Here is a 20,365-nt window from a genome sequence, read left to right as displayed (position 1 = left end):
CAAGTGAGGGAATGCTGCATGAAAACAAAAGGCAGTGGAAAGAGTGACCAGCCAGCAGGCTCCAGCAGGCTAGAACGCTCTGTCCTTGTTATTACTGCTTCATGAAAATGCCGCCGGCTTCCTGGCAAGGTCTGGAAGGTAGAGGCTTCTTCAGAAAACAAGGACAAGCGATGGGTACTTTCAGGCTGGAATCTGATTGCCCGGCTTCCCTGTTTTCTAGTGGAAGCTGCAGGGGGAGGATAGGGAACCCTCTGCCCCTTGGTGGGTTTAGGTTGCTCTTTCCCTGTCTGCTGGCTGCTTTCCTGAGTTTTCTCCTCCCACTCATACGCAGCACAGTTCTGGTCTCAGAGGCCCAGCAGGGCTGGGCTGGGAGAAACACTGGGCGGTGCCCCGGACAGAACTGTTCCTCAAGGAGCCATCTGAAGGTCAGTCTAGGGGAGGACAGAGGGCTCCAGCCATAATCCTCCTTCAAGGGGGCGTTGCCACAAAGAAGGGCCTCCTGATTTGGGGTGGTGAGACCAAGGAGAAGTTTCATTCCTTGCCTGCTTTCCTCAAAGCTATTTATGCCCTGGTATCATGCACTCTCACAGCATAGCCTGCCTCAGTTTTCAGAAATGAGGGAGAAGCTCAGGAAAGAAAAGAGTTTTCATTAATTCATTATAGGATGGCTACTTGGACTCATTATTTGACTTGTCAGAAGTCAACCTCTGCCTTCCCTCCTGATAATCTGTCAGTGACATATAAAATAATCTAGGTGCAAAACAGGGAAGTACCCAGCATTCTCTTCCTCTCTTGAAAAGAAACTATGAGGATAATGAATAAAAATAGGTCTTTGTGGATACAACAGGGCTGAACTGAGGGTGTGGCTTGCTTGGCAACAGCTCAAGCAAAGTTATTTCTCTTGGTCCCCAAATGTTCTTGACTTTGCTCTGCCTGATAAAATCCTAAAAGACCAGCTTAAATGTGACCTTTTTTTTTTGGTGAAACTTTCCATCGATAGAGTTCCTTCTGGTCCCGTAGCATCTTGTTTTTATAAAAAAGCATTCATCATGTTGTGTGGCAACTACTAACTTGGAATTACAGCATACTCTATGTGTGTGTATTCCCCCAGCATTTATGGACTGTACTTTAACATAATAGTCTTTTGATACATATTTATTTGATGAATCAGAATTCCTGAGGAAAAAAACAATATTCAGCTCTAGTATTTTCTTAATTATCTTGCCTTTTCCTCCTTGGGGTGAAACTGCAAGCAGGTTTAGCTCCACATGGGATAGATAACATGCTAAAACCAAATGGTTTTTCTTTTTTTTTAAAGGAACTGCTCCAGCAGGAATGGGTGTTTCAGTTCTATCATTCTATTACAGGTACAGAAATTGTTTCCAGGAAACACTGCCATTATTATCTCTGAAAGGCAAGTCAGTGGAAATTGTTATTTTCCATTTATGGATGGACAAATGGAAGCTTTCTTTCTCATTTACCGATTACAGAATGTGCACTCTGTTCAAAGTACTGTGCTAGGATTTTCATGGGATACAAAGATGGGCAAGACAAGGTTCTTATTCTAAAGGAGAATTTATAATCTAGTTAGGAGGAAAAAATATTTGTATGCAAAAGTCACTATAACTAGGGAGCTTTTTATCTGAATCATATGAGTGGTCCAAAAGGAAGTACTAAAGGGAGTACCGAAGGTAGGCAAAAGAATTTCCAGAGTAACTGGGGATATCATGTTAGTCAACATAGCATTTAAGATGAATAGATTTTGCGCTCCTTATTCTCTGTTTGGCCCCTGGACTAGCTTCCTGTGACTGCTGTAACAAATTACCAAACTGGGTGGCTAATAACAACATAATTTTATTTTCTCAAAGTTCTGGAGGCCAGAAGCGTGAAATCAAGGCTTTGGCAGGGCCAGGCTCCCTCCGAAGGCTCTAAGGATGAATCTGTTCCTTGTCTCTTCCAGCTTCTGATGGCTTCGGGATTCCCTGGCTTGTGGCCACTTCACTCTAGTTCTGATTCTGTGGACATGTTGCTTCCTCCTCTTCTCTCTCAGAACTCCGCCTGCTTCTCTTTTATTAGGATACATGTGATTGCACTTAGGGCCCATCCATGTAAACTAGGATTCGTATGCTCTTCCACTCGGGATCCTGAATTCAGTCATATCCTTTGCATGTACTATAATTTTCTCAGGTCCCAGGCAGTAGCATGTGGATATATTTTTTCGAGGAGCACTAGGTAGCCCATGACAGCCTCCTATCCTCCTATTCCCTGCTCTGTGCCCCCTGAGACTGTTATCTACAGATGACTCGCCTGGGCTCCATTGCCCTCTTGCTTACTGTTGGGTTTAGCCAATGGGAGGCATCAGCAAGTATCAAAGGGTAGGAGAAAAAAAGAGGTTGAGGTATTTCTTCTTCCTTCTGCTTTAGCACCAGGTTCTGGCAGCAGCTATGCCCTTTCGCAGCTCGAGCTCCTTCAGGACTCTCATAACACCTTTTCCATCCCTTGTCTCTTCAGCCCTGGGCTTCTACTCTCGCTAGTCCTTGGGTGCCTCAATACTTCCTACGCTCCAGAAACCCTGCCTACACCTTCGTAAATAGTGTCTTCATTAAATTATTGTCAAAATCCCAGCGGAGTGTGAGTTTCCTGACTGATACAGACACCAGGAGGCAAAAATTTAATTTTCAGAACAGAGATAGACTCAAGTTGCCTCCATCTAAGTTTAAGTAATGACCAGTGGGGACTGGAAGGTGATTCAGCATACAAGACAGCCATAGCAGCTGGATTATCTTGCAGGCTCTTTGGCAGTAAATATCTGTTGCTTTGTGCTCTAATTATCTGCTATTATTGTGACTCTCTTCTGTTGCCCTTGCTACTAAGTACTTTCTATTCTTTTCTCTGTCTCACAGTTTCTATTGCTCATGGTTTCTGCTGCTACGTGATGTCAGCTTTCTTCCCACTGTGAATCTTTTTGTTTCTCCCCACTGCTGACTCCCTCTTTGTATTTCATATTCAACCCTCCAAAGGGCCTGACTGGTTTGGCTACTCACCATCAAGTATAGGCAGTTAGGAAGAACTTCCTCTGACACGTTGTCATATGAGCATAAGTGTACTGCTCTAGGGTAGGTGCCTGCTCCTAGACTAAATGGTTTTGCTTGAAATGGCAGAATAAATTGAAACATAATTCAGTGTTCTGTCAATTAGATATCCGCGAGAAGTGGTGTGGATCACAATAAACTGTGGAAAATTCTGAAAGAGATGGGAATACCAGACCACCTGACCTGCCTCTTGAGAAACCTTTATGTAGGTCAGGAAGCAGCAGTTAGAACTGGACATGGAACAACGGACTGGTTCCAAATAGGAAAAGGAGTATGTCAAGGCTGTATATTGTCACCCTGCTTATTTAACTTCTATGCAGAGTACATCATGAGAAATGCTGTGCTGGAAGAAGCACAAGCTGGAATCAAGTTTGCCAGGAGAAATATCAATAACCTCAGATATGCTTATGGCAGAAAGTGAAGAGGAGCTAAAAAGCCTCTTGATGAAAGTGAAAGAAGAGAGTGAAAAAGTTGGCTTAAAGCTCAACATTCAGAAAACGAAGATCATGGCATCTGTTCCCGTCACTTCATGGGAAATAGATGGGGAAAGTGTCAGACTTTATTTTTTTGGGCTCCAAAATCACTACAGATGGTGACTGCAGCCATGAAATTAAAAGACGCTTACTCCTTGGAAGGAAAGTTATGACCAACCTAGAAAGCATATTCAAAAGCAGAGACATTACTTTGCCAACAAAGGTCCGTCTAGTCAAGGCTACGGTTTTTCCAGTGGTCATGTATGGATGCGAGAGTTGGACTGTGAAGAAAGCTGAGTGCCAAAGAATTGATGCTTTTGAACTGTGGTGTTGGAGAAGACTCTTGAGAGTCCCATGGACTGCAAGGAGATCCAACCAGTCCATTCTAAAGGAGATCAGCCCTGGGTGTTCTTTGGAAGGAATGATGCTAAAGCTGAAACTCCAGTACTTTGGCCACCTCATGTGAAGAGTTGACTCATTGGAAAAGACCCTGATGCTGGTAGGGATTGGGGGCAGGAGGAAAAGGGGATGACAGAGGATGAGATGGCTGGATGGCATCACTGACTAGATGGACATGAGTTTGAGTGCACTCCAGGAGATGGTGATAGACAGGGAGGCCTGGCGTGCTGCGATTCATGGGGTTGCAAAGAGTGGAGACGACTGAGTGATTGAACTGAACTGAACTGAGAAGCGGTTATGGGTGTGGCAAGCATTCTGACACTTCCCAGGGTGGTTATCAAAACTCACAAGTTCTTCTGTTGCCCAGTTCAATAGCAGAGGCATGGTGGTCTCTGAAAAGCACAACAAATGTTGGAAAAAGCAAGCAGCCCAGAATAGCTAATGGTGTAATTAAAATAGAGAAACATTATCATTGGCATTAAAGCTGGAAATGTAGCTCACAACAGTTTGTGGAGGGCCTTGAGTGAAGATTTGTTTTAGAAGGAACTTTAAACATTATTTTATGTTCAGTGAAAAGTTACTGAAGGTTTTTTGAAAGTGGGAGAGCAAGATAAAATCAGTTTTTAGGGCTATTTATCTGATGGCAGTGGTATTCAGATTGGATCAGAAGTAGGAAAATGTGGAAACAGAAAGACAAATTAGGAAGGTGTTATAATAGCATAAGTTAGAATAATGGGGAACCAAGCCAGAACAAGACTGGGAAGAGAGGGGACGTTCTTGTAAGAACTTCAGAGCAAGAGTAGATTTAGGATTGAGGCTGGTTTTGAGCCATTGGTTCAGAATATTTTTACTATCAAGGGTGGAGGTATGTATTTGGAGGAATACATGAAATCTATCAGACATAGTAATAAGACTGACAATATTTTTACCAGCTATTATCTTTTAGAATACATTTTTTGGAAGCTTGGTGTTGAGCCAAGGGAGGGTAGGACCTGGTGGTTCCACTGAGAGAAATTGAGTCTGAATGTCTTAGCCTATATTTTCTAGAAAAACAGACCACAAAGCAAGAATTAACGCTAATGTTTTATTTAGAAGATGTAATCCTAGGGCAGTAAGAGTAAGAGAAAAAGGGAAGAGAGGCTGAGAAAGCGAGGAAGTGATGCAAGGTGATGTTTGAACAATCTACAGAGGCGGCAGGTGCACCTGCCTGTGCATGCAGAATCTCTCTAGACATTCTGCGTGGCAAAAACATGCTCAGTGGAGGTGAGACTAACACTTTTTACCCCCAACATTTCATTTTGAATACTTTCAAACCCATGTAACTCAAAAGAATGATATAATGAATGACCCTATACTCTTCACCGAGATTCACCAATTGTTAACACTTTGTCACCTTTCCTTTATCTCTTTCTATGAAGATACACTTTTATCCACTGATGCATTTGAAAGTAAGTTGAATACTTTATGAGGTTTCACTCGAAATAATTCAGCATACATCTCCTAAGAATAAAGGCATTCTCCTACATAACTGCCGGAGAAGGCAATGGCACCCTACTCCAGTACTTTTGCCTGGAAAATCCCATGGATGGAGGAGCCTGGTAGGCTGCAGTCCATGGGGTCGCTAGAGTCAGACAGGACTGAGCAACTTGACTTTCACTTTTCACTTTCATGCATTGGAGAAGGAAATGGCAACCCACTCCAGTGTTCTTGCCTGGAGAATCCCAGGGACGGGGGAGCCTGGTGGGCTGCCGTCTCTGGGGTCGCACAGAGTCGGACACGACTGAAGCAACTTAGCAGCAGCAGCAACATAACTGCAATACTATTTTTAGACCTAGGAAAATTAATGATTTAATATCTTTAATTCCACATTCAAATTCTTCTAATCTTCAAAATATCTTTTATAACCATCTTTTCTTTTTTATCCAAGAACTTAATAAAGTCCATACATTGCATTTGATTCTGTCTCTTGAGTCCAGTGCTCTGAGGTAGACATTTAGCAATGCTCTATGGCATGGCCTCTAGTCCTAGTTGAGGAGTAGAGAGAGAAGCCAGAAGTTCATGGTGTGTGGCTGATGAGCCTAGTTGCTCAGTGGCAACCAAGGGGGAGGGCCAGGCTGGGAGAGTGGCAGATAAGCTCCAGCCCCAGGTAGCAGGATTCTGTGTACCCAAACAAAGCAAGCTAGCTGCAGTCGTGGCTGAGACAGAACTGGAACCACCTCCAGGAAGACAGTGTTCTGAGGGTTACAGAAGGAATAATCAAAGACAAGTACATTCCTAGACAGCATAGAATAAATGAGTCTCAATATGGGCTCTGGAGACTGGCAGAGCTGTGCTTAAGTCACAGCTGTATATGATCTTAGGCAATTTACTTAATCTCTTTAAGCCAGTTTCTTTACTCACAATATGGGGACGATGATACTATATAGCTCATGCTTGTAAAGTATTTGGCGTGATGCTTGGCATACAGTAAATGCTAAGTAAATTATGGCAATTACAGTCATTAATATCATTCTTGGATGACTGCGTAATCTTCCCAATGCTTTCTTTTCTCCTGGCTGACTCTGCCATGTGCTGCTCCTAAATCTGTCTTGAGCAGGTTGGGTGGCTTGAGCCTGAGTCCTTTGTTACTCTCAGGGGCAGCTAGCTCTGGATCACTCCACACTGTGGGTCATGGAGCCCCACTGAAGTGATTCCCTAAGGTCCTGACACATTAAGCCCTAAGAAAGTAGCACCAATAACCCATCACCTTTGGTATGTAGATAGGACATATTTTATATAACCATTTGCTTTTAAACATTTTTTTTCCCTTCAAAATAGAAAAATAATGTTGCCTTGGTACCCCGAGACAGCACAGTCAAATACATAATAATTGCTAGATCCACACTATAAAAAGGTTCCTAGTAGACTTTGAAAACAGAAAAGATCACTCTTACACAAATGGCATTTGATGGGACATCATCTCTAAATTGGAGAAGGCAATGGCACCCCACTCCAGTACTCTTGCCTGGAAAATCCCATGGACAGAGGAGCCTGGTGGGCTGCAGTCCATGGGGTCGCTAGGAGTCAGACAGAGCAACTTCACTTTCACTTTTCACTTTCATGCATTGGAGAAGGAAATGGCAACCCACTCCAGTGTTCTTGCCTGGAGAATCCCAGGGATGGGGGAGCCTGGTGGGCTGCCGTCTCTGGGGTCACACAGAGTCAGACACGACTGAAGCGACTTAGCAGCAGCAGCAGCATCTCTAAATTATATATATCAAAATGTCTTTGTTCCCATAAATTGAAATCCTTTTGACTTTTCATAAGCGCATTAAATTCCAAGAGGAACACATATCTAGAGTTTGCAGGACAACAACAAAAACAGACGTATCACTCTTTTATTCAAAACCCCATATCACTCAGAATAAAAATTGAATATTTACCAATGGCCTTTAATGACCTATGGGCTCTAGTCTTCAGTTATTGGACCTCATCTTTTAATAACTAGGAGGCAGGAGAGCATACTCAGGTACTTAAGAGCACCAAATGTCTCTAGAAACTAACTACCTGAGTACCAGTTCCATCTCTATCATTTGAGAATTATGTGATTTGGAGACAGTTATTTAACCTTCCTGTGTCTCAGTTTCCTCATCTGGAAAAGAGAAAAAAACAGCACCCATGTCACAAGGTGTTGGGAAGATTAGTTAATATTTTTAAGTGCTTAAAATAGTGCTACTAGTAAGTGTTAGTTACTCAGTCGTGTCTGACTCTTGGTGAGCCCTCTGGCTGTAGCCTGCCAGGCTCCTCCCTCCATGGGATTTTCCAGGCAAGAATACTGGAGTGGGTTGCCTATCTAAGTGTTAGATAGATAACATACTTCCTCTTATTCATTATACTCCAGCCACAATGGCCTCCTTTCCACGCCTCCAGAAGGCCAAGCACACTCCTGCCCAAGGACCTTTGTATTTGTTGTTCTCCCAGATGGCCACATGCCCAAATTCCTCTCCTCCTTCAAGTCTGCTCAACTATCACCTTTTAAAGGATGACAGCCCGATTTAAAATAGCAATCTCCTCCTGTACACCCCTGCTTTGTTTTTCTCACTGCCACTTATCTACTTTAATACTCTATACAGTTTTCATATTTACTTGTTTTTCATCTGTCTCCTCCAGTTGGAAGATAACAAGGGCAGAAATACTTATTTTATCCTGTGATGTATCTCAAGCGCCTAGACCATTGCATGTGCTAGATGCTTGATACTATTTTTGGAATGAATGAATGCACTGTTTTCAGGTAAAGAGTCCACATATTCTGAACATTGATTTGTAAATGAGATTCCTATGCAAATGCAAAAGTTGTTCCTAGGTTGAGTAGATAAGATCTCCTTCCCACAATATTTTTTAAGAAGTTAATTAGCAAACCTTTTTTTTTCCCCTTAAATACAGTAAAGGTAAATTTTAGCTGAAACTTAGGTAAAGCTACCTTAATTAGAAATGAGCATATTCTGAATTAATAAAATTGATCAACTCCTGATTAACTGCTAGTGGACTCTGGCACAGTCATTTATCTAACATGACCTAGAAGTCATGGCCTGTCATCAGGATATGGAAAGAAGAGAACTAGTAAACACTTGGTCTAGGTTAGATAAGCTGCTGGGTCAAACCTATGAGGAAAATATTATCATCCCCATAGTATAGATAAACAAACCAAGGCCACAGAGGCCCCAAATCACATACCTGATAGGTGATAGAGCCCATATACAAAGTACTGGCTTGCAAAATCCATGCTCCTTCTAGTGTCTCACTTTGAGCCTCAGATTTCACATTTCACATGTAGTAATATTACTGGGCTTCCCTGGTAGCTCAGCTGGTAAAGAATCCACCTGCGATGCAGGAGACCTGGTTGATTGCTGGGTCAGGAAGATCCCCTGGAGAAGGGATAGGCTACCCACTCCAGTATTCTTGGAATTCCCACTCCGGATTCTTTATGCAGATGGTAAAGAATCTACCTGCAATGTGGGAGACATAAGAGACTGGGATCGATCCCTGGATTGGGAAGATCCCCTGGAGGAGGGCATGGCAACCCACTCCAGTATTTTTGCCTGGAGAATCCCCATGGACAGAGGAGCCTGGCAGGCTGCAGTCCATGGTGTCACAAAGAGTCGGACATGACTGAGCAACTAAGCACAGGACAGCACAGCACAGTAACATAACTAAGGCACAGTTATTATGACAATGAAAATAATATATGTGAAGTAAAACACTCAATAAATGATGGCTTTTTTTTTTTTAATGATTATACTTTGGCAATGATGAGGAGACTTATCAGAGCTTCTCCAGGGCAAAATATGTGAGCCCCAACTTACCTGGACAAGCGAAGTGGGTCTTATGGGATAGATTAGTGGAGAAGTAACATTTTAAGAAGAATTTTCAATTTAATGCAAATTTAAATACTTATTGTACTTTTACTTGCTAAGTTGACTTTGCTTAGTCACTCAGTCATGTCTGACTCTTTGCTACCCCATGGACTGTAGCCCACCAGGCTCCTCTGTCCATGGAATTCTCCAGGCAAGAATACTGGAGTGGGTTGCCATTTCCTCCTCCAGGGGATCTTCCCAACCCAGGGATCAAACCTGTTTTTCCTGCACTCCTGCATTGGCAGGTAGCTTCTTTACCACTGAGCCACCAGTTTCCCTATAGTTGACTTTATGGACTCTAATTAACGAAATTTGAGACAGTTCGATCACCACAATTCAGTCGGTTGTATCAAAAGAAAAAGTCACATATTCAAAGTGATTTGAAAAGTTGGGAGGGAGAGGAAAGAAGAGATAGGGGAGAAATGGGAAAAAACAAATCTTTACAGAAGAATGCCAGCTCATAAATGTTGAATAATTGATGAGGGTTAAGAAGAACACTGTTGTACAATTCTCAATATAATAACTTATTCAATCAAGGACTATCAGTGGATGATAAAACCTTTGGGTAAAGGGTAGATGGGTGTCATGGGCTGAATTACGTTTCCCAAAAAAGGTATGTTGAAATCTTACCCCCAGCCCTCAGAATGTGATCTTATTTGGAAATAGTTTTGTTGAGATGTAATTAGTTAAGATGAGGTCATACTGTAGAAGGGTGGGATCCTAATCCAATGACTGGTGTCCTTGTAAGAAGACAGTCATGTGACAGTATGGGGACACATGGAGAATGCCACAGGATGATGGAGGCTGAATTGAAGTGCTGCAGCTACAAGCCAAGGAATGTCCAGAGCTAAAAGAAGCTGGAAGAGTCAAGAAAGGATTCTCCTCTAGAGTTTCAGAGGGAGTCTACCAACATATTGTTTTCATACTTCTTGTCTCCAGACTATGAGACAATAAATTCCTGTTGTTTTAAGCTAGCCAATCTGTGGGTACTTTGTTACAGCAGCCCTAGGAAATTAATACAACGGCAAGCAGGACGGACAAAGTACACCAAAGTATCACCTTGTTTATTTGAGAGAGAAAGCTTTCCAAAGGAGAACTGTCAGTTACCACTTAATCAGGTGACAAACTTAACTTCACTAATAGTGGGACAATCTGACATGTATACCTCCTGATATTATGCAATAAGAGGTAAACAATATCATTTTGATAGACTGAGTGCAATAGGCACATGTCTTATAATGTGACTTTGCAGCAACTCCAATCAAGAGGTAGTTGATTTATTGACCACTTGAGTCTAGGCTGGCTTCGTTACCTTGTTACTTGATTGATATTTTGGGCCAAACTCTTTTGTTGTGGGGGGCTGTCCTGTGTATTTCAGGATGTTCAGCAGCATCCCTGGCCTCCATCCACTTGATGCCAGTAGCACTCCGAGTCATGACAATCAGAAGTATTGCCAGGCATTGCTAAATGTCTACCTCAGAGCACTGGACTCAAGAGACAGAATCAAATGCAATGTATGGACTTTATTAAGTTCTTGGATAAAAAAGAAAAGATGGTTATAAAAGATATTTTGAAGATTAGAAGAATTTGAATGTGGAATTAAAGATATTAAATCATTAATTTTCCTAGGTCTAAAAATAGTATTGTAGTTATGTTGCTGCTGCTGCTAAGTTGCTTCAGTCGTGTCCGACTCTGTGCGACCCCAAAGACGGCAGCCCACCAGGCTCCCCCGTCCCTGGGATTCTCCAGGCAAGAACACTGGAGTGGGTTGCCATTTCCTTCTCCAATGCATGAAAGTGAAAAGTGAAAGTCAAGTTGCTCAGTCCTGTCTGACTCTAGCGACCCCATGGACTGCAGCCTACAAGGCTCCTCCATCCATGGGATTTTCCAGGCAAAAGTACTGGAGTGGGGTGCCATTGCCTTCTCCGACAGTTATGTAGGAGAATGCCTTTATTCTTAGGAGATGTATGCTGAATTATTTCGAGTGAAACCTCATAAAGTATTCAACTTACTTTCAAATGCATCAGTGGATAAAAGTGTATCTTTATAGAAAGAGATAAAGGAAAGGTGACAAAGTGTTAACAATTGGTGAATCTCGGTGAAGAGTATAGGGTCATTCATTATATCATTCTTTTGAGTTACATGGGTTTGAAAGTATTCAAAATGAAATGTTGGGGGTAAAAAGTGTTAGTCTCACCTCCACTAAGTGACTCTTTACTGACTTAATATGATACAAAGAGCAGGCTTGTTCTAAATAAATCTTCTGTTGTGTTCTAAATAAATCTTGTGTTCTAAATCATTCTGTGTTGCCTGGATAAAGAGTTAGCTCATACCAGTTTGGAGGGGGGTTGGAGCTGTGGAAGGGGGCTTCTCCCAGCCTAAGGAACTATACACAAGCCCAGCTTCTCATGTGACTACTGGCTTCCTTTCTCTTGCGTAACACCCCACAGGACCAAAAGTCAATGGCTGGGCAGCTTGCGTGTGTTTCCCAGACAACTCTGGTAAACAGCTTGCACCAAAATCCAGGTTAAAGTAAAAGTGAAGTTGCTCAGTCGTGTCCAACTCTTTGTGACCCCATGGACACCAGGCTCCTTCATCCACAGGATTTTCTAGGCAAGAGTACTGGAGTGGGTTGCCTTTTCCTTCTCCAGGGAACCTTCCGACCCAGGGATTGAACCCAGGTCTCCCACATTGTAGACAGTCGCTTTACTGTCTGAGCCACCAGGGAAGTTTCCAGATTGCCTGCTGCCAAAACAGTCTGGATATTCCTTTCACTGATAAGGGTACTCTCAAATTTGCTGTATACCAGGAGACCAAAAGAGGGGCAGAATTCCCTTCTCTGGAAAACCATTCTGTGAGGCCAGCAGGTCAGCCAGGGACACTAAGAGAATGGGGTCTCTCGGCTCTCCCTTTTGTTAAAGATATTGTGAATTTTCTCTTTCCAAAGTAAAATCTAATTATTTTTCATTTTATTTATTATTATTAAAAAAAATTTTTGGCTCAGACAGTAAAGAATCTGCCTGCAATGTGGGAAATCCAGGTTTGATCCCTGGATTGGGAAGATCCCCTGGAGAAGTATTCTTGCCTGGAGAATTCCATGGACAGAGGAGCCTGGGGCTCCTGGTGCTACAGTCCATGGGGTCCCAAAGGGTCAGACACAACTGAGCGACTAACATGTTCACTTTCACAGTCTGTGAGACCTTAGTTCCCCCACAGGAATTGAACCCATGTCCCCTGCATTGGAAGGTGAAGTTTTAACCACTGGACCACTAGGAAAGTCCTCCCAATCCAGTTTTTTTAACCTATACTTACGATGTAGTAAAATGCAAATCATGCCTTGGTACACTAACACTTAGGTAACTGTAAAGAGACCCATCTTCTAAGAGAGCTAATATTGAAAACAGACAAAACTCAGAAACCAAAAAGGAAAGTGCTAATAAATGGTTTAGTGTAAAATACCTGAAACTTTTTAATGGTAAAAACAAATATGACAAGAGCAACAAGAAAATACTATAAACTGAGCCAAAAGACAAATGGCACGGAAGGAAATAATTAGTTGTAACATAACACAAAGGGTTTATTTTGTTACTGTATAAAGAGACCTTACAGTTTAATAAGGAAAAAATGAACAGGAAAAAGGGCAAAGAATATGAACAGGTATTTCATAAAGAAAATAAGAATGGCAAAACTACTTGGAAAAAAATACAATTTCATTAGTGCTTAGAAAAATGGAAATCATAACAATGTGATACCATCTTTATCTACCAGATTGACAAAAACTTGGAAGTTTGATAAAACTTCGTTTAGACAAGGGTATAAGTGAACTTTTACTGTTGGTGCAAATGGAACAACTGTTTGGAGGTTACAATTTGGCAACATCTAACCCAATTTTTAAATCTATATATACTTTAACCTAGCAACTTCAGTTACAGGAATTTATCCTAAGATAGAGCAATATAAATTTCCAATGACACATGTATAAAAATGTTCATAGAAATACTGTTTATAGTAACAACCAGAAATTATTTAAATGTTCATCAATGGGGCAGTGGTTAAATAAATTATGGCACATCCAATGATTAAAAGATCTTAAGATCTGTATGTGCTGACATGGAAATATTTCTGATACATTACTAAATGAATAAAACAAGGTATAGGTAATTAGGAAAAACTCACTCTTTCTCCTCCGTCTCCTTCACTATCAATCACATTTACAACACTTCTGACATCAGATACATGGGAAATTTCCCCACATCAAGCAATTCTCTATGACATGAGCTGGGTGTCCTACAATTTAATACAATCTTGACGCAAGGGCTTCCCTTGTGGCTCAGCTGGTAAAGAATCTGCCTGCAATGCGGGAGACCTGGGTTTGATCCCTGGGTTGGGAAGATTCCCTGGAGAAGGGAAAGGCTACCCACTGCAGTATTCTGGCCTGGAGAATTCCATGGGCTGTATAGTCCATGCGGTCACAGAGTCAGATACAACTGGGTAACTTTCACTTTCACTGACACTATTTACCTGGACACTATCGCACAGGTTAAAGGCTCAGTTCTATGAGATCGCCCCCCACTTCAGATTAACCAGGTTCCCAGATTATCCATGATTTCTGTCTGATTTGGCTACAAACTGAAGGTTCCCAAGATCTCCTACCCCTTGGATTTCACTATTTGCTAGAACAGCTCAAAGAATTAAGATTAACAGTTATGTTTATCAGTTTATTACCTAACAAAGTGTAATGTAAAGGATCCAGATGAACAGCTAGATGACAAGACACATGGGGCAAGGTCTGGGAGGGTCTGAGAGCAGGAGTGGTTCATCCTCCCACTAGGTGGGTGTGTTCACCTGTCTGGAAGTGCTCCAAACCCCATACTATTGAGATTTTTATAGAGGCTTCATCACAGAGGCATGATCAATTAATTCCATTTCTATTCCTTTTTCCCCCTCTCTGGAGAAAGCGTGGTGGGGCTGAAAATACCAAGCTTCTAATCCTGGCTTGGTCTTTCTGGGGACCAGGCCTCATTCAGGAGCCATCCAATAGCTCACCTCACTAAAATAAAAGAGGCTACAAACCCCCAGGAAATTCAAAGCTATTTAGGAACTCTATATCAGGAAGCTGGAGAAGGCAATGGCACCCCACTCCAGTACTCTTGCCTGGAAAATCCCATGGACAGAGGAGCCTGGTAGGCTGCAGTCCTTGGGGTTGCTAAGAGTCAGACTCGACTGAGCGACTTCACTTTCTCTTTTCACTTTCATGCATTGGAGAAGGAAATGGCAACCCACTCCAGTGTTCTTGCCTGGAGAATCCCAGGGATGGGGGAGCCTGGTGGGCTGCCATCTATGGGGTCACACAGAGTGGACACGACTGAAGTGACTTAGCATAGCATAGCATAGCATGTCAGGAAGCAGGGTCGAAGACCAAATATCAGAACAAAAGATGCTCCCGGTATTCTTATCACTTATGGTTTAGTAGCTCTGTGCTGGAACTGGAGCACAGGTCAATGTATATATTTTCTATTATCTCACAATAGGATACTATATATTTGTATATTTTATGATCTGCTTTGTGGGAGAAATACATATATAATATGTTTATGTGGAAAAAAATATACATGAAATAGTTAACAGCACTTACCTTGGGATAAGCGACTCTTGAGAGTCCCCCGGACAGCAAGGAAATCAAACCAATCAATACTAAAGGAAGTCAACTCTGAATATTCATTGAAAGGACTGATCCTGAAGCTTCAATACTTTGGCCACTTGATGTGAAGACCCAACTCATTGGAAAAGACCCTGATATTGGGAAAGATTAAAGGCAAAAGGAGAAGGGGGCAGCAGAGGATGAGATGGTTAGACAGCAATGGACATGAATTTTAGCAAACTCTGGGAGACAGTGGAGGACAGGGAAGCCTGGCATGCTGTAGTCCATGGGGTCACAAAGAGTTGGACATGACTTATTGACTGAACAACAGCAACAACAACTCCAGATAAAAGTGGAAAGATTTTTCTTTCCATTTTAAGGCTTTTTGAAGTTGACTTTATTTTCATTAGTGGTGTTTTCAGTTCAGTTCAGTTCAGTCGCTCAGTCGTGTCCAACTCTTTGCGACCCCATGAACTGCAGCACACCAGGCCTCCGTGTCTATCACCAATTCCCGGAGTTCACTCAAACTCACGTCCATAGAATTGGTGACGCCATCCAGCCATCTCATCCTCTGTCGTCCCCTTCTCCTCCTGCCCCCAATCCCTCCCAGCATCAGAGTCTTTTCCAATGAGTCAACTCTTCGCATGAGGTGGCCAAAGTTCTGGAGTTTCAGTTTTAGCATCATTCCTTCCAAAGAACACCCAGGACTGATCTCCTTTAGAATGGACTGGTTGGATCTCCCTGCAGTCCAAGGGACCCTCAAGAGTCTTCTCCAACACCACAGTTCAAAAGCATCAATTCTTCGGCGCTCAGCTTTCTTCACAATCCAACTCTCACATCCATACATGACCACTGGAAAAACCATAGCCTTGACTAGACGGACCTTTGTTGGCAAAGTAATGTCTCTGCTTTTGAATATGCTATCTAGGTTGGTCATAACTTTCCTTCCAAGGAGTAAGCGTCTTTTAATTTCATGGCTGCAGTCACCATCTGCAGTGATTTTGAAGCCCCCCAAAATAAAGTCTGACACTGTTTCCACTGTTTCCCCATCTATGTCCCATGAAGTGACGGGACCAGATGCCATGATCTTCGTTTTCTGAATGTTGAGCTTTAAGCCAACTTGTTCACTCTCCTCTTTCATTTTCATCAAGAGGCTTTTTAGTTCCTCTTCAATTTCTGCCATAAGGGTGGTGTCATCTGCATATCTGAGGTTATTGATATTTCTCCCGGCAATCTTGATTCCAGCTTGTGCTTCTTCCAGCCCAGCGTTTCTCATGATGTACTCTGCACAGAAGTTAAATAAGCAGGTGACAATATACAGCCTTGACGTACTCCTTTTCCTATTTGGAACCAGTCTGTTCCATGTCCAGTTCTAACTGTTGCTTCCTGACCTGCATACAGGTTTCTCAAGAGGCAGGTCAGGTGGTCTGGTATTGTCATCTCTTTCAGAATTTTCCACAGTTTATTGTGATCCACACAGTCAAAGGCTTTTTACTTTTACACTTAAAAAATATACACAGATTGTGCCTTGAAACAGCTTTTAAAACGTCAATCGGTGCCCCTTCTGATACTTCTGAAGAAAATATTTAAATTACTGAAGCAAGATGAGGCTGTGGATAGATAAATATGTATGAGGATGCAAACATGTCAGTAGTATCAAGCCACTTCAACTGGGTGTATGATTTTTAGAATCCAGCTAGGCTGGATCAGTACAGTTAGGAACTTTCTTAAGCAGTCTCGAGCCATTCACCTTTCTAAAGCTGCACAGGCCATGCCTTTTAGCAAGATTCCTGTTGGAAAGCCACAGTAGCCAGCAAGAGGAAAAAAAAATGCGACAGGAGATTTTCTTTCTCCTTCTCTCCTGAGTTTTTTTCAGAAATGTTGAAACTAAGATATAAACATGACTCAAAAGTACTGAGATATGGGGAAAATTTGCAAAGGTGTTCAGATGATTCTTGCTTTTTTATAAAAGCACCACATTCGCGTCTGGCTGAGTCTCTTTGAGACACCCCAGGCAATAATCTGAGAGGATAGCCTCTATCAGGGGAACACTTTCTGTTCCCAGTGAAGTGGCACATTTAGTTCCTGGTACAGGCTCACTTAATTCCTATTAGTCATTTCACAGCAGTATCTTGGGAAGAAAAAAATCTCAAATACTTTTGGGTGATTTCACAAGTAAATTAAAGACAGTCCCTCTTTTCTCACAGTTCCCATTTGTTTACAAATTTCAAGTCAGTAAAACATGTTTGCCTTTGTGGATATTTCTCTGCTGATGTACCTACCTGGTTTCCACTCTACTGGGGTACCTAGATTTATGGCCACAACATAGCAGGTGGGTTCTGGACCACACAGCCTGGTTTCCCATTGAATTGATGGTGAAATTTTAATTTCTTGGTCTGTGATTTGAAGGTTGTTCTGGGACACTGCTTAGAAACACAGGTCACTGTAAGTAAGACACTGGATCTGATCAAGGTTTGTTATTTTCTATGTTGTTTAAGGACGTTAGATGAATGCTTAAATTTGTTATTGAAGAGTTACCATGAATGCTGAAGATGCCCATACGGGATTGTTATTGTAGGTTGGTTTGTGACAGCTGGCCTTGATTTAGTTATTTCCTCAAGAAGACACTTTGAACAATTATTTAAATGCCTCCCCTCTGCAATTACAATAATAACGATGATGATGATTTTGCAACTGAATATGTAATTCAGGATGCATACACTCAACTACTGTTTTTAGCTTGTTTCTCTTTCTACATTGATGTCAGCTGCTGTTGTCAGGATGACTGAAGAACAGAGAACCATTTTTCTATTGAGGGTCACCAAACTACATAAAAAAAAAAATAGTAAGAGAAGGGCTACACAGGAAGTTCTAAGAAAAATAATGATTATAGTTAATATTTAAGGAGTGCTAAACTATGAGCAAGTATTTTTTTTCTCCTTGGAGAGAAAAATTTAGTATTTTCAGAATTTATCTGCTTTTAAAATGAACACATTTCTTATTTAATAATTATAAATATCTGACAATGGTTTTGTTCTATAGCACAATCAACGAAGGAGCCACAAGTGAGAAAAATGGTGAAACAGAGGAGGGAGGTGTGTGTTGACGATAACCAGGAGACAATATAGAGTAAAAGAAATGGAGTCAGATGCAGAAGGACAGGAAGATGCAGAGGGTCATATAGATAAATGAGGGGTAAGAGGAATAAAAAAGACAGTAATAGGGTGGGAGAACAGGTGAAGGAGATAGGTAGGTAGGAAGAGAGAGGAAGTGGAAGAGAAACATGAATAAAGAAAGAGGAAACAACAGACCGAGTAATGTGGGGGATTAAAAAAAAAAGGCATATCAGTTTGTTTTTAAGATGAATGTGGGATCTGTAGAACGTGGCATTTCCACCACCATCACCTGTTACCAATTCTCTGAAATACTGATCAATGACTGCTCACAATTCTAAGCACTAAAATCACTTTAAGTGTAGACATGGTGGATAAGGTGGGAAAGGTGACATGGAAACCTTATAAAATGGATATCCAAGCTAGGTGCCATTGCAGTTCTGGGTGCTTGAGGCTGCCTTCTCAGGAGAAACCCCAAAGGGAGGAGGAGAGCTCAGCTGTTGGTTATAAGCAGCTTCTGGCCTGCCACTCTCCTGAGGCTTAACACGAAAAAGTTTTCGACCTTGACTGCACAAAGAAACGTGCTCATCAGAGAATCCCACTGTAAGGCCGGTTATTGTGGGGGGCTATCGGAGAAGGTGATGGCACCCCACTCCAGTACTCTTGCCTGGAAAATCCCATGGACGGAGGAGCCTGGTGGGCTGCAGTCCATGGGGTCATGAAGAGTTGGACACGACTGAACGACTTTACTTTTACTTTTCACTGTCATGCATTGGAGAAGGAAATGGCAACCCACTCCAGTGTTCTTGCCTGGAGAATTCCAGGGACGGGGGAGCCTGGTGGGCTGCCGTCTCTGGGGTCGCACAGAGTCAGACACGACTGAAGCGACTTAGCAGCATGAGAGCAGAAATTTCAACATTAAACTGGATAAAATTAGGCCAAAGGCCAGAGGTTCTCAAACTTTGTACTGTATGTTTAGTAAGTGGCATTGCTAAAAACTGATCCTGAAAGTGGGGGGAGAAGATAATTTTGAACTTATTTGGAAATATACAGGAAGAAAACAAATCAAAATTATCAACATGGTAAGAAAGTCTGTATGAAAATCTACATTTGAGAAATAATTTGACCTGATTCCAACATCTGGTGTCTCTTTGAAGACAAGCTTCTGTTGATGTGCTTAGATGGATCTAAGACGGGGAACCAGGAGAAATAGTTGGCTTCTTTTCTGCTTGTTTGTTGTACTCTATAGCTCAGTTCAGTCCCCTGTCCCACTGGGCATTCCTGTGTTCCCTTACTTTTTGACCTGTTCGAGTTCTATTCTCTTTGTGGAGCCTCCTAGAATTGCTATCACCATGCTCTCCTATTTCTGTCATTCCCAAGTTCCCTCTATCCAGTTCTCATTTTTTCAGTAACACTGGAACTTATATAACCTTCCAATCACCTATGCTTCCCTGGTGGCTCAGACAGTGAAGAATTTGCCTGTAATGCAGGAGACCTGGGTTCAATCCTTGGGATGGGAAGATCCTCTGGAGAAGGGATAGGCTACCCACTCCAGCTGGTGACTCAGATGGTAAAGAATCCCCCTGCAATGTGAGAGATCTGGGTTCCATCCCTGGGTCAGGAAGATGTCCTATGAGAATAGAATGGCTACCGTGCAGAAGCGTGCCGGCCACGGCAGACCATGCAGAAGCACGGCTGAGAGGAGCTATCCCACGGGTGGTGACTGAGAGCACCAGGCTCTGACGGCGCAGGAGTGGCTGAGATGGGCTATCGCACGTCCGAGGTCAGGAGCGGCGGCTGAGAGGAGCTATCCCTCATCCAAGGTCAGGGGCAGCAGCCGAGACAAGCTATCCCACGTCCGAGGTCAGGGGCGGTGGCCGAGAGGAGCTACCCCATGTCCAAGGAGTGGTGGCTGCACTGGCGCTGGAGGGCCGAGAGGAGCTACTCCACATTCAAGGTCAGGAGGGGTGACCTCGTCCAAGGAAAGGAGCAGCGGCTGCACTTTGCTGGAGCAGCCGTGAAGAGATACCCTGTGTCCAAGATAAGAGAAACCCAAGTAAGATAGTAGGTGTTGCGAGAGGGCATCAGAGGGCAGATACACTGAAACCATTATCACAGAAAACTAGCCAATCTGATCACACGGACTACAGCCTTGTCTAACTCAATGAAACTAAGCCATGCTGTGTGGGGCCACCCAAGACAGGTCATGGTGGAGAGGTCTGACAGAATGTTGTCCACTGGAGAAGGGAATGGC

At 42.6% G+C, this 20,365-nt stretch overlaps 1 protein-coding gene and 1 long non-coding RNA gene across 9 annotated transcripts in view; one reads left to right on the top strand and one right to left on the bottom strand.

Moving 5' to 3' along the window:
- Nucleotides 1-20,365, top strand: part of MKLN1 (muskelin 1) — a 396,990-nt gene that overhangs the window by 147,883 nt on the left and 228,742 nt on the right. The gene's annotated exons all lie outside the window — the stretch shown is intronic.
- The window catches only part of LOC147373793 (uncharacterized), a 37,398-nt gene that overhangs the window by 3,273 nt on the left and 13,760 nt on the right, over nt 1-20,365 (bottom strand). Inside the window, exon 3 of one of the 2 annotated variants that reach the window (XR_015162139.1) lies at nt 8,678-8,949. The exons of the other annotated variant lie outside the window; for it this stretch is intronic. This is a non-coding gene — a long non-coding RNA (uncharacterized LOC147373793). The remainder of the gene's footprint in view (nt 1-8,677; nt 8,950-20,365) is intronic. 2 annotated transcript variants of the gene reach the window in all.

This window comes from Bos grunniens, chromosome 4 (genome assembly GCF_055505025.1).
Source record: "Bos grunniens cultivar Pamir isolate PY7600 chromosome 4, Bosgru_T2T1.0, whole genome shotgun sequence".
NCBI classification, from domain to species: domain Eukaryota; kingdom Metazoa; phylum Chordata; class Mammalia; order Artiodactyla; family Bovidae; genus Bos; species Bos grunniens.
The sequence above is the reverse complement of the archived record's forward strand: the minus strand, read 5'-3'. Positions and strand labels throughout refer to the sequence as shown.